The 12,764-nt window shown below is 46.5% G+C and overlaps 1 long non-coding RNA gene across 2 annotated transcripts; it reads left to right on the top strand.

Annotated features, from left to right (window-relative positions):
- The first annotated feature begins 345 nt into the window (after positions 1 to 345).
- Positions 346 to 12,153, top strand: LOC120032324. Of its 2 annotated transcripts, none has more exons than XR_005473807.1 (4): positions 346 to 474; positions 2,322 to 2,972; positions 11,052 to 11,103; positions 11,359 to 12,153. It is a non-coding gene; the product is annotated as an uncharacterized LOC120032324 (long non-coding RNA). The 2 variants fall into 2 exon arrangements; XR_005473808.1 differs by having other exon boundaries at positions 11,052 to 11,107.
- The last annotated feature ends 611 nt before the right edge of the window (positions 12,154 to 12,764 follow it).

Genomic DNA, 12,764 nt, shown 5'->3' with positions numbered 1-12,764 from the left:
AGAGAGAGAGGCTCACTGAGCCTGTTGACTCACTGAGCAGGAATGACTTGACTGGTCATGATCTGTATGACTGAGCAGTGCGCACGCTCTCTCTTTCTCACACACGCTCTCTCTCTCTCTCTTGCACTCTCTCACCACAAACACACTCACCCGCTGACTGGAGAGCTCCAGGACAGGGTGCTCTCGCAGCACAGCCTCAGGGACTTAGAGGTACTCTGCCGGGGAAGAGAGACAGGCAGGGACCCCCCCCCCCCCCCCCCCTCTGGAGCTCACTGGAACTTACTCTGTTTTTCTCTCCCTCTCTTTTTCTCTATTCCCTCTCACTCAGTCTCTCTCCCCTTTCTCTCACATTATCTCTTTATTTCTACTCTCTCCTTCCATCTCTTTCCCTCTCTCTCTTTCCCTCTCTCCTCTCCTTCTCAGGATGGACACAGGATGTGAAGAGAGCAGGTGGCTGACAGACTCACAGCAACAGTAGGTTACTTTTGATATTTACATTTTTTTCATGTTTATAATATATTACAGGGAGTATGTTAGTGTGTTTTCGTTCCAAGGACATGGAGTCATATTGGAACATATTACTGCAAGTCAGGACAGATTCAGAGGAGATTCAAATCATGATCTTAATAAGTTCAATGCGTGATTATTCAAATGCTGCCGCTTATTCTCAGAACTCATTGTTCATATACTGCCAGAGCTTGGCTTTAGGCTACCCTTTGGCTAGGTTAGTGAAGATATGGTGCAGCTCTGTGCTTAGTCATTAGTAGGGAACTATGATGTAGTCTGTCTATTCGCTGATAATGACTGAGGTAATTTCTCTCCATTATATCTCCTCCTCCTCTAATCGTGCTGGTTGATTGCTGTGGAATACGAGAGGCTAGAGAGGGAGTTAACCTACCTACTGTACGGTTGTGAATGGGTCAACTCAATTAGGAGCCAATATCAATTAGAAAGGGACTCCAAGGGACATTAGAATGGACAAGACATTCCAAGGCGTGTTTGAATCAGATTTATTTCGCAACATTCCGGTTTCTGAGACCAATCTCACAGACACACACACACACACACACCTACACCTGAGGTAACTATAGCTGTTGACTCAGCTGGTTTTGTGTTTTTGTGAGGCTCCTCCTCACACCTCCGTATGTTCTTGGAATCAGCGTGTGAATGGCTGGGAGGGGTGGGTGCGGCACGCACCACTGTACCTTGACCTAACACCCGCAACGCCCACACTCTCGTAAACCTTTATCTACACAAGCACACTCTTACATACAAGGTAAGGGCATGGCAAAGTTTGTGATTTATACTAGACCTATTAAGGTAGGGGCTCCTTCCTTCTCCCTATCCTTCGGATGATAGGTGAACACACCTGGATTGTCCTACTGTGTGTGTGTCTGCTGTAATAGAAAGGCCTCATTCTGTCAGTATGGCTGATTCACTGTAGGGGGAGGCTGGGGGAGCTTAAAACCTGCTCATCTCTCAGGTGACACACATATACACACACACACACACACACACACACACACACACACACACACACACACACACACACACACACACACACACACACACACACACACACACACACACACACACACTTATCTCTGCTGGTCAGACTTAGCAGTGTGTTTGTGGCCATAGATCATGTCTCTCTCATTGAAAATGCAGCTCCTGTTCTCATGGCTCTGGATGTATGGGGGCTGAGGGGGCTGGAGTTGTCTTTGTGCCCCACTAGAGTGGCCCAGATTCAGTCAGGTCAGCTTGGGTTTCCACTTCAGGGTTGGTAGACAGGTCAGGGTCAATGGCATGGTTGTTTACATATGTGCAATGTGTACATGAGGTGATGTGTGTGTGTGTGTGTGTGTGTGTGTGTGTGTGTGTGTGTGTGTGTGTGTGTGTGTGTGTGTGTGTGTGTGTGTGTGTGTGTGTGTGTGTGTGTGTGTGTGTGTGTGTGTGTAAGAAAGAAAAAGTTGGATACCACAGAGAGAGAGCATGTGAACTGGGTCCGGTTTCCCACAATGCCAAGTGTGTACAGAGATATGAGTCGTGGTCACTCGGGTGGAACCCTCCTCTGTTCCTACATCACCACAGAAACAGGCCTCTCATTTTGTTATCACTTACAGACTAAATTGGGGCTACATTGGAATTTCCCCACTAGACCAACAATCGCCCGCCCTACTATTAGGGAATATGCTCTTTAAGGAATAGCTAACACTTGGGAACTGAAAAGTGGGATTGACAATAATCTGTGGATAATATATGGATGTTTAAACTTCCTCTTCACTTTTTGGTTGGTGTCTCTACTGTTTGCTTGTCAACAGCCCTGTGGCGTGCCCAAGCCTGTGGCTATTCCCATTTCTCCTGGTATTCCCAGTCCTCCTCCTGGCTTGGCTGGGCTCCTCTCCAGCTTCCTGTAGTGGAGTGTTTGGCATCACGCCGTGCCCAGGAACACACACTGCAGCCATGCCTGTGGGCATGAAGTGTGCGTGTGGGAGAGAGAGAGGGCGTGTCAGAGGGGGTGGAGTAAAGGTAATGTCTCTCTCAAACACACACACACACACACACACACACTACTTAGCAGTGCCACACTTTCTCACATGGTTGTGGGCTTCCTTTTCTTTACTAGTTTTTGTTGACCGCTGAGAAAGACATACCCTCTGTGTTTGGTAGAGCAGGAGTCAGAGGAGAGGACAGGAGAGGGGTCAGACTCACCCAGGTAGACAGAGGTAGGAGTGGACGGAGGGCGACACCCATGGAGGAAGGTCACTCTGATATTCCCCACCACTGACCCCCTTGTCTTGCGTAGCCAGACATCGTATTCTTGCAATCGTAAAAAAGCTAGTGACACGTTGATGACTCGGCTGGTATCCTTGTGCTTTCTCAGGAAATGGGAGGCTGTGGAGGATATGACAAACAGCCCTCATTCAGTCAGCAAACTAACTGGACAGCTCTACTGTACGCCACAGGGGACAGTGAGTAAAACTATTTATTTACTAAGGACCATACGGGAAGCCGTGACCTGTTTGTCATGGTCCTGTTAATGACTAATTAGTGTGTGTGTGTGTGTGCAGATGTATTTCCATTCAGAATTTTTACATTTTATTTGTGTGTCTGTCAGTGCCTGCGTTTTTTCATTGTATGTTAGTATTGTGTAGAGTATGCGTGTTTGCGTTTTGGGTGTGTGTATTTGTTTACATCTGTGTGTGTCTCTGTGTGAATGTGCGTCAGTAACCAAATCTGGCCTGCTCTGACCCATCCCTCTGGTGATGCACACACACTCTGCCACGTCTCACAGCTTTGTTGTAGTGGAATGAATACCTGTTACATCTCAGGAGGGAGGGAGGGAGGGAGGGAGGGAGGGAGGGAGGGAGGGAGGGAAAAAATAGAAGGAATGAGATGGAGAGCAGTGGGAGGGGGTGTTACAGAGATTGAGGGGTGATTGTTAAGTTGTGATAGATGGAGTTGGATCCAGTACTGTGGGTAGGTCAACAGAATAGTAAATATGAGTTGTGTCCCTCCTTTCCTATACTGGTGTCTGTAACTGTAAAACACAGGGAATTCCCTTTTCTGCTACCTCTGATAAATACACCTCCGGGGGATGATTTCTGAAAACGTGTTTTTTGTGGGCCTTATACAGAGCATCAATGGGCATCAATTGAGTGTTCTTAGAATAGCACAGGAAGTGACTTGATTTGACTATGACATCACTTCCATGTGGGGTGGTCCAGAACAGTTTGTTTCAGTTGCAACAAACGGTTTTGCTAATGTCATCAGGTGTGTTTATGTGTGGTAGTCCATGTTTACGTGTCAAATTCACCCGTGACGACACAGTTCTGAAGCGTTGAAGCTCGCAACCACATATGCTGGAGAACGGTCACTGTGTGGCTGGCATCAGGCCCTGAGTGTTGTGAGAAACCAGGCCAGCCTGTTCCATAGACAATTCCCGACCCACACACACACACGCTCACACACAAACACACGCGCACCCCTCCGTAGCTATCACTCTGTCAGAGCTCCCATTAGCGTCATTGTTCCCTTGGCGACAACAGGGTCAGGGGTCACTTAGCAACGGCAGAATGTTGAGGACAATTCCTGTGAGGGAGACTGGAGCTCAGTGCTTCTGGCCTTTTGTTCCAGAACATACCCTCAAGTCTGAAAATAGATATGGGCTGTAATATTTCCACACTGTTTTCCTCCGCAGTGATGACACACTCTTCTATGGTAGTCAGATGACGTCATCCCAGCTGATGACATACGTTAATGTATAGAGAATCTATGTCCTTCTATGATATGAGGAAGCCGGCGTGATGTTCTACATGACACTGAGCATGATGGATCGTCTTCTCTCCTTCTGGCTCACTGCCAAGAAGGGGTTTACATGTCTTAGAGTAGGCTTCCTCTTTCCTTATTCCCTCTCTGATCAGACAGCACACTGTAAACACAAGAGGTGGTGATCGATACAAGCAGTGTGAGAGTTCTTCCCAGTAACAAATGTTTTTGACAAGGTTAACAGCGGTGATAAATGACTATAGTACTGGAAAAGCACGTGTGTACATTTATGACACCACCAGGCTGTGCTGCCGTGTACCTGTGCTTCATGTAGTACCTGCGTCACACTACCTGTGTACTCTAATGACCGTTAGAGGAGTGGCCCTATATAGTCCTTACAGTGCACTATAAACTGAATAATCAGATAAAGATGATATTATGACGAAGCTTATCATATACTGGGAACCACGTACATATACGCAGGAAAAAGAACATTCTGGCACGTGGATATGCTTACACTTATGGCTAGTTTCTCTCTCTCTCTCTCTCTCTCTCTCTCTCTCTCTCTCTCTCTCTCTCTCCCTCTCTCTGGAGTGGCACTGCGACACAGAGTGATTGAACATTTAGATATTGAGGCAGGCGGAGATCAAAAACTTCCTGTAGTTATTGATTTGTAGGGACGGAGAGGTGCCTGAGGAATGATTTGTAGGGACGGAGAGGTGCCTGAGGAATGATTTGTAGGGACGGAGAGGTGCCTGAGGAATGATTTGTAGGGAAGGAGAGGTGCCTGAGGAATGATTTGTAGGGAAGGAGAGGAGCCTGAGGAATGATTTGTAGGGACGGAGAGGAGCCTGAGGAATGATTTGTAGGGACGGAGAGGTGCCTGAGGAATGATTTGTAGGGAAGGAGAGGAGCCTGAGGAATGATTTGTAGGGAAGGAGAGGAGCCTGAGGAATGATTTGTAGGGAGGGAGAGGTGCCTGAGGAATGATTCGTAGGGAGGGAGAGGAGCCTGAGGAATGATTTGTAGGGAAGGAGAGGAGCCTGAGGAATGATTTGTGGGGAAAGAGAGGAAGGAGCCTGAGGAATGATTTGTAGGGAGGGAGAGGTGCCTGAGGAATGATTTGTAGGGAAGGAGAGGAGCCTGAGGAATGATTTGTAGGGAGGGAGAGGTGCCTGCGGAATGATTTGTAGGGAGGGAGAGGAGCCTGAGGAATGATTCGTAGGGAGGGAGAGGTGCCTGCGGAATGATTTGTAGGGAGGGAGAGGTGCCTGAGGAAGGATTCGTAGGGAGGGAGAGGAGCCTGAGGAATGATTTGTAGGGAAGGAGAGGAGCCTGAGGAATGATTTGTAGGGAAAGAGAGGAAGGAGCCTGAAGAATGATTTGTAGGGAGGGAGAGGTGCCTGAGGAATGATTTGTAGGGAGGGAGAGGAGCCTGAGGAATGATTTGTAGGGAAGGAGAGGAGCCTGAGGAATGATTTGTAGGGAGGGAGAGGTGCCTGAGGAATGATTCGTAGGGAGGGAGAGGAGCCTGAGGAATGATTCGTAGGGAAAGAGAGGAAGGAGCCTGAGGACTGATTTGTAGGGAGGGAGAGGAGCCTGAGGAATGATTTGTAGGGACGGAGAGGAGCCTGAGGAATGATTTGTAGGGAAAGAGAGGAGCCTGAGGAATGATTTGTAGGGAGGGAGAGGAGCCTGAGGAATGATTTGTAGGGAAGGAGAGGAGCCTGAGGAATGATTTGTAGGGAAAGAGAGGAGCCTGAGGAATGATTTGTAGGGAAGAAGAGAAGCCTGAGGAATGATTTGTAGGGAAGAAGAGGAGCCTGAGGAACGATTTGTAGGGAAGAAGAGAAGCCTGAGGAATGATTCGTTGGGAAGAAGAGGAGCCTGAGGAATGATTCGTAGGGAAGAAGAGGAGCCTGAGGAATGATTTGTAGGGAAGAAGAGGAGCCTGAGGAATGATTTGTAGGGAAGAAGTGGAGCCTGAGGAATGATTTGTAGGGAAGAAGAGGAGCCTGAGGAATGATTTGTAGGGAAGAAGAGGAGCCTGAGGAATGCTCTTCAGATGTACAGTCGTTGATTCTAGAGGTGGAAGAGAGAAGTGCTCAGACTCCGAGGGCTTTGGACTGGCCGTGAGCCAGCAAGCAAACACTGGGCGCCTTTGAGGAGAACCGCTATGGTGCTGGGGGGAGGTCAGAAATAGTTGGCTCATTTTCCGTCTGCATATCCAACGATAGAGAAATTATATATTCTTCTCTGGAGACCGTGACATAAAGTTCTAGCCTAATCATCATTCATTCCCCACTCACTCAAACACACGCCTACACAGTACTATCAGATGTCTGAACTTGAAGATTTCTCGCTTGATAAACAATGTTGTACAGTCATAGCGTGGCTGCTGTTGAAGCCGGCTGGGGTTTTCTGGAAAATTAGTTTACGGTAAAAAAGAGCTCTCTTTTTGGGAAGTTGCCTTGGCGATGGGCCAACAGGGAGTCCGCCTGCGGTCAATTTTTTGGACTTTGTGTGTGTGTGTGTGTGTGTGTGTGTGTGCGTGTGTGCGTGTGCGTGTGGAGTTTTTATTATTTGCCACCATGTTGACAGACATTCTGCTTCCTGACATTTGAGTGTTGTTGTGACTCAGTGTTTGTGGGCTGCAGAGAACTGTGTCAAAAGGAAAAGCAAATGTGTCCCATCTCAAATGGATTTTAGGGCTTTAGTAAGAAAATAACAGTCCTCAGTTTGCTGCGGTAGATGTTTGTCAGAGACTAAGAATGTACTGTACAGATATACTATCTTAATTTGACCAGTTTCGCACTGCAGGAAAATAATCCTGCAGGAACAGGAAATGTGAATTATTATGTGGATTGTAATTAATGGATGTTTTTATAGGGGCTGATTCATTAAAAAAAAAATGTTTTTAACAAGTCTGACAATTTAAAGTGGAAATTACAAACTTAAGAAGCCTTTTTAAACCTCAAATACACTACAATTTGCATTTCCTGTTGCACTGCAAAATTCTCTGACAACACGGTGATCAAATTACGATAGCACATCTGTGTATAATTGGTTTACTGTAAACGTGAACCACTTTGTCAAGATGTGTGAGTTTTGTCTCATCTTAATTCCAAGGAGGGTGATGGTTCCCCCCTTTCCCCTCTCTTGCAATACACACACACAAAAACACACCCTGTCAGTTGGGAGGTGTGGAGATAATGATGTGGCATTCAGGAAGCTGATCACAGCAGTCCTGAATGCCACATCATTTCTGCTACCACCCGTCATCTGGGTTTAGTGACTAACCCTGCCGTCATCCAGCCCCTCCGGGGGTCACACACGTCACCCAGAGCCCCACAACACACCCCCACTTCCTGGCTTGGGCTAACTCTGCCTGCACCCCCCCCCCCCCCCCCCCCCCTCTCTATGGCCTACTCATCCCTCTCTGGCTTCCTGGCAGCCTGCTCCTGAGCCGGAGGTGAAGAGAGTCTCTGTTTTTCCCTCTCGCACATTTCCAGAGCCTTTCAGTCTCATACGCAGAGAAACAAAGGCTATTTTTTAACCATGCTCCAATTAGGATGTTAAGATTGTTTATCTGTTTCCGCGAAAGACGTGTCCTCCCGGCTTGCAGTGGCACAGAAAATGGACCAACGTTCGTCCCGTTCCCGGAACTGGATCCAAACAAAGCCAGATGTTTAAGACTCTCTAGCAAGCTAGGAGACACACTTGTTATTGTCCTCTTTTTCTCTGACAGTGGAAAAATACTTTGGAGGGTTATGGAGAAACGTCAGCCTGCCTTGTGTGTGTTCTGAAAAGCCAGGAACTCTTAAATCTTATCTTATGATGTGGGCTTATTTTCGTGTGTATGTGACATTCAAGTGTCTGGCACTGTACTGTATTCCTAACTTACTGCGTAGATGCATGTTCGATAGTATTTGATTAAAAGCCCCCACTTACTCCACAACCATGATGGATGTTCTGTTCTCCCTCCATCAGACTGATCTGCCATTAGCATAGCTCCACACAGCGGGCTAATACCTGCCATCAGTACAGCCTATTGCTCTGCATGGCCCATGCATGAACCCATAGCGCAGCTAGCGCTCTCGCGCTAATGCACATTAACACACACATGAACCCAGCGATACACACTAGGCTTAACCACATTATCTGGAAAGGGGTAATGACAGAGACACTTATCCAGTAATGGATGGTCTTTATTGGTTAACTCCTGGAATGGCCCTCAGAGAATGGCCCCATCATCCAGTTGAATGCCTTATCCCCACATCTGTACTGAACGTGTGGCGTCATCTGTCACGGTTCACATACTGTACAGCACAGGGGCTTTGACGGGGCTGCAGTCTCCTTCATTATCATTACTCAGTTGGCACTCTTGTTTTGTAACATCCTGCGCAGATTAACACGCACGCGCACACACAGAAACACACATGTTGGCTGTGTACCCTATCATGAAAGATCTGTTTCAATGTGCAACCTCCTCCTTTAGCTTCTCCCATTGACTTTCCATAGACTTTCTTGATCAGGAATCCAATAAAGAGACTTAAGCCAGAGTTTCCAGGGGTTCTGAAAAGACTAGGAGGGAAGGTATTAATCAGTAGTCTGAAGGTATTAATCACTGTCTCTGATGAAATGCCAGTCACTCCTTTGAGCCTCTTCAGCACTGCATTCCGCTACACAGTTCCTGGAACAGTTATGTCAATATAATGGCTCAGATGCTATCTTTACGGGAATGAAGGATACGCTCAGGTCAGTGATGGTGTAGTCCCAGGGGGATAGAGGGGTTTGACGTGCTGCCTGTTGAAGACAGGAGAACTTAGAGAGGAGTCAGTCATCAGGCCTCATAAAGCTCTGGATGACTCACTGTTAACACCTCAGCAGTGTGTCCTCTCTATTCCGCTGTAGTGTGTCCCATCAGAACAGTGTTTATCACATTTATCAAATGACTGATTCACATTATATTAGATGTGTTGTCATGGTGGGAAAGATGCTCTGACTGATGACTCATAATCCCTTTACCCTCCCACACGTATCGACACACACACACACACAACCCATAGGTAAGTAATGCCATATCCCGCAGGAGGGGTAACCTTGTCGTCTGATTATCATACTGGCAGTGAGTAATTCTTCCTGTGTAATGATGAGAACATCCTTTCCAGAGTCAACCCTCCATCATCCCACATCTCCTTTCATCATTCATTCTCCTCTTATGCACCTTGACCACAGTCTACCCTCTCGCAGTCCCCCCACGTCCACAGAGCTCCGTCTGTCTGTCTCCTCCTCTTGTGGGAGGCGTTTATGTGTGTTTGAAACTCAGAGTGGACGACTTGCAGCACACACCGCTTCCACCCTTTTCTGAAACTAACAAATTAATAACCTTCTGTCACTTTTTTGGATGAGTATAAGATGAAGTCTAATCTCACTAAATAGGTGTGCCGCAAGGCAGATGTGCCCATACAAGTTTGGACAAAAGAAAGATGCTACTCTACCCAGCATAGGAATAGGCCGGCCTCTCCCTGAAAAAGGAATCTCATATAATTTTCAGGAAAATTACCCCCCCACCCCACTCCACCACCATCCAGGCTGTTATATAAACACACAACCGTCACTCTCTCTCTTTCTTGCTCTCTCTTGATCTTTTTGATACCCCGAGTGAAGGAATGGAGGAGCAGCAGCAGGAAGGGGGACATTACCGTCACCCGCAGCAGCTAGGGCCTGCCGGGCCGGTGTGTGGGATTCTCTATCTCTGCATGTTACTTCCTGGGAGAGAATGAAACAGAAAGCGCAACGGCCAACCCTCCACAAGGGCTCCTTTCACATGGGGGGAGAGAAAGGGAGCGGTAGAGTTGAAATGTGTCTCTTACTTATTCATTCATCCCACAGGGTGTTGTTAGGTTTGAGGTTGGCGTCTCTCTTTCCTCTCCCCTACCATGCTACGGACTGGTGCTGGTGGGTGACTACTTATGGTGTGGTTTATGTTGTTATGCTGCCCCCTGGTGTCCAAAGGCAGGACTGTAGAAAAGTGTCACGTGATGATACTGTTCCATCCAACTGTGTTTTCCTTCTTTACAACATGCTCTGACATACACTATGCTATATGGCCAATACAGGTCATCCAACACCCAGCATTCAGACACCTGTGATTGACTGTGAGAACCTCTGGGACCAACTGCTATTAAGCTGTGTTGTCATGGCGACGCCATGGTTACGTAAGTGTTTTGGCCTGGTTCTCATAATCACACAGCACAGAGCTCTTTGTGTCCCAGTCGTTTTTTCCGACACTGAACACCCCAGCTGCGATCTGTTCACTCACTGTACATTCCTCCACCTGAATGTGATATGATGAAGATCAGGTGGGATACACAGGTGTGTGTGCTGCCTGCCACGCCCTATGTGAAACACACATGTGTGTGTGTTTGTGTGAGGTGGGTGGTCATGATGTCATCTTCAACACTAGCCCCATTGTAAATAGAAATAGGGTTTGGGGAGGTGCACAGCGGTGTGTCACTCTGTCACATGGACAGCAGCCTGTGCCCTGCCGTGTCCATAGATACCTGCAGGACAGGTACAGTAAGCAGGACACAATAAGGAAGCTATTGTAAGGCTATGAGGCAAGCACTGTAAAACAGGTAAGATATCACGACTAGTGTTTAGTGGCTGTGAGAGTAGTTTGTTTGGTTACCCATGGATGTGGAGTGTTTGCCCAAACACACACACAGACACAGACACACACTCAGTGGTCATGTGGTGTTTCTATGTGTTTTTCCCAGGACCCTTGGCAGGCAGAGAGGTCGCTGAGCTCTGAGAACAACAGTTAGTTGGGTGGGTGAGTAACATTGTGTTCATGTTTGTTGGATGAGTTCTAGAATAGAAGACTAGTAGACTGGTTAGATGTTGTTACCTATTTCTTACAGTCATTTATTGTTGATAGATAATGATTGCTGTAATGAATTGTGCATACAAAATTGTATCATTGTCCGATACTGTCTAATATTGTAATGTGTTATGTTTTCTTTATGTTGACGTGACGAGAATAGTATCTAAAGATATTTTATTATTCTTATAATGTTACTGCAGATCTTCTTCACAGCTCTACTGTTAAGAGGTAGTGTCCAAAGTGTGGAGGATGATGTCACACGTCAGCTGTCCTCATAGCTGGGCTTCCATGGCAACGACATTCATCAGAATGACTTCCTGCAAAAGCAAAGCACTGTCACGATCACTTTCTGTACTGACAGATCACTTTATACGGATAATTATTGTGTTTGTGTAAGGTTAAGCATTGAAATGCTAAGCCAAATGAGTGGACTGTCTTTGTAAATCTACTTGTCATCCATGTCACAACTGCTGCACAGAGTTTCGAAATAAGCAAAGTATCCTCCAAAATCTTTGCTGCTGCCGTGCAACCACTGCATCCCTATTGTCCAGCAGGGAAAGTCTTCCCCCAGAGGCTGGTTTCACATGGTGGTTTAGATGAATGTTCCCAGTGTCTAGCACCATTTGAAATCAGTGTTCTTGGGGACAGGAGAACAGCACTGGGCCTCTGATAGTGTCAGTCAGTCTACTGGAGCCATCCTCTCTCTCTCCCCTTTAAAGGATGACTGATTTCCTCTGGTGTTTAGAGCCCCTTAAAGCCTTCTAGCACCATTTGAAATCGGTTATAATGACTGGGGATCAATGCCTCAATGTCTTCACGATGTCTACATGTCAACTCTACAGTCAAGCAGACAGGAAATGAATTGGATGAATGTTCGTATTATACAGGGTCTGCTCTACAGATCCTGGAATCTAAATGAGTTGGACAGGAGCTCATTTCCAGTGGGACAGTTTTAAAGTTTTTATTGAATAAATGTTCAATAAAACTGAATTGATATTGCATACTTATTTTGCTTCTTCCTGTGTCTATGTTATCAAATTTGTGTCCGTGGTTCTGAACCTGCATGTGAACTATATAACCCTGCTCTGCTATGTATAAAACTTATCAGAGCTCAAGGGATCATAAGTCTTTTCACAATACCCTCACTCATAACAGATTTAATCACTGTTATATCTAGAAGCACTCAACACAATCCAACACTTACTTTATAGCGTGATAATGGAAACAGGAAAGGCTTTTTATTGCAGGGCTTGTACCAGACACTGCACAGAACCACAGAAGATAGCGTCTACTGAGTACAGAATCTTAAACCAGGAAAGTTCCTGTTCTATAATGTGGATGAATGAGTTCCAAGGAAGCCTGATGTTTTCAGTAAGATTTTAAAGTTGTGGAATTTTATCTTATCTCTGCTCAGTGTCCCTGTCGCCTGTGTTACCATGTCACTCTCCGGGTCTGACAAGACATGCAGTGCACAACCAGTATCTATTCATTTAGTGTGTTGTTAGGTGTAGATAAAGGTGTTGTGGATAGGGCGATGGCATTGATGGTGGTTAACATGGTAGTATGAACATGATCATGGAGTTGAACTTGGAGACCATCCCAGAGA

This window comes from Salvelinus namaycush, chromosome 38 (assembly GCF_016432855.1).
Source record: "Salvelinus namaycush isolate Seneca chromosome 38, SaNama_1.0, whole genome shotgun sequence".
In the NCBI taxonomy this organism is placed as follows: domain Eukaryota; kingdom Metazoa; phylum Chordata; class Actinopteri; order Salmoniformes; family Salmonidae; genus Salvelinus; species Salvelinus namaycush.
The sequence above is the reverse complement of the archived record's forward strand: the minus strand, read 5'-3'. Positions and strand labels throughout refer to the sequence as shown.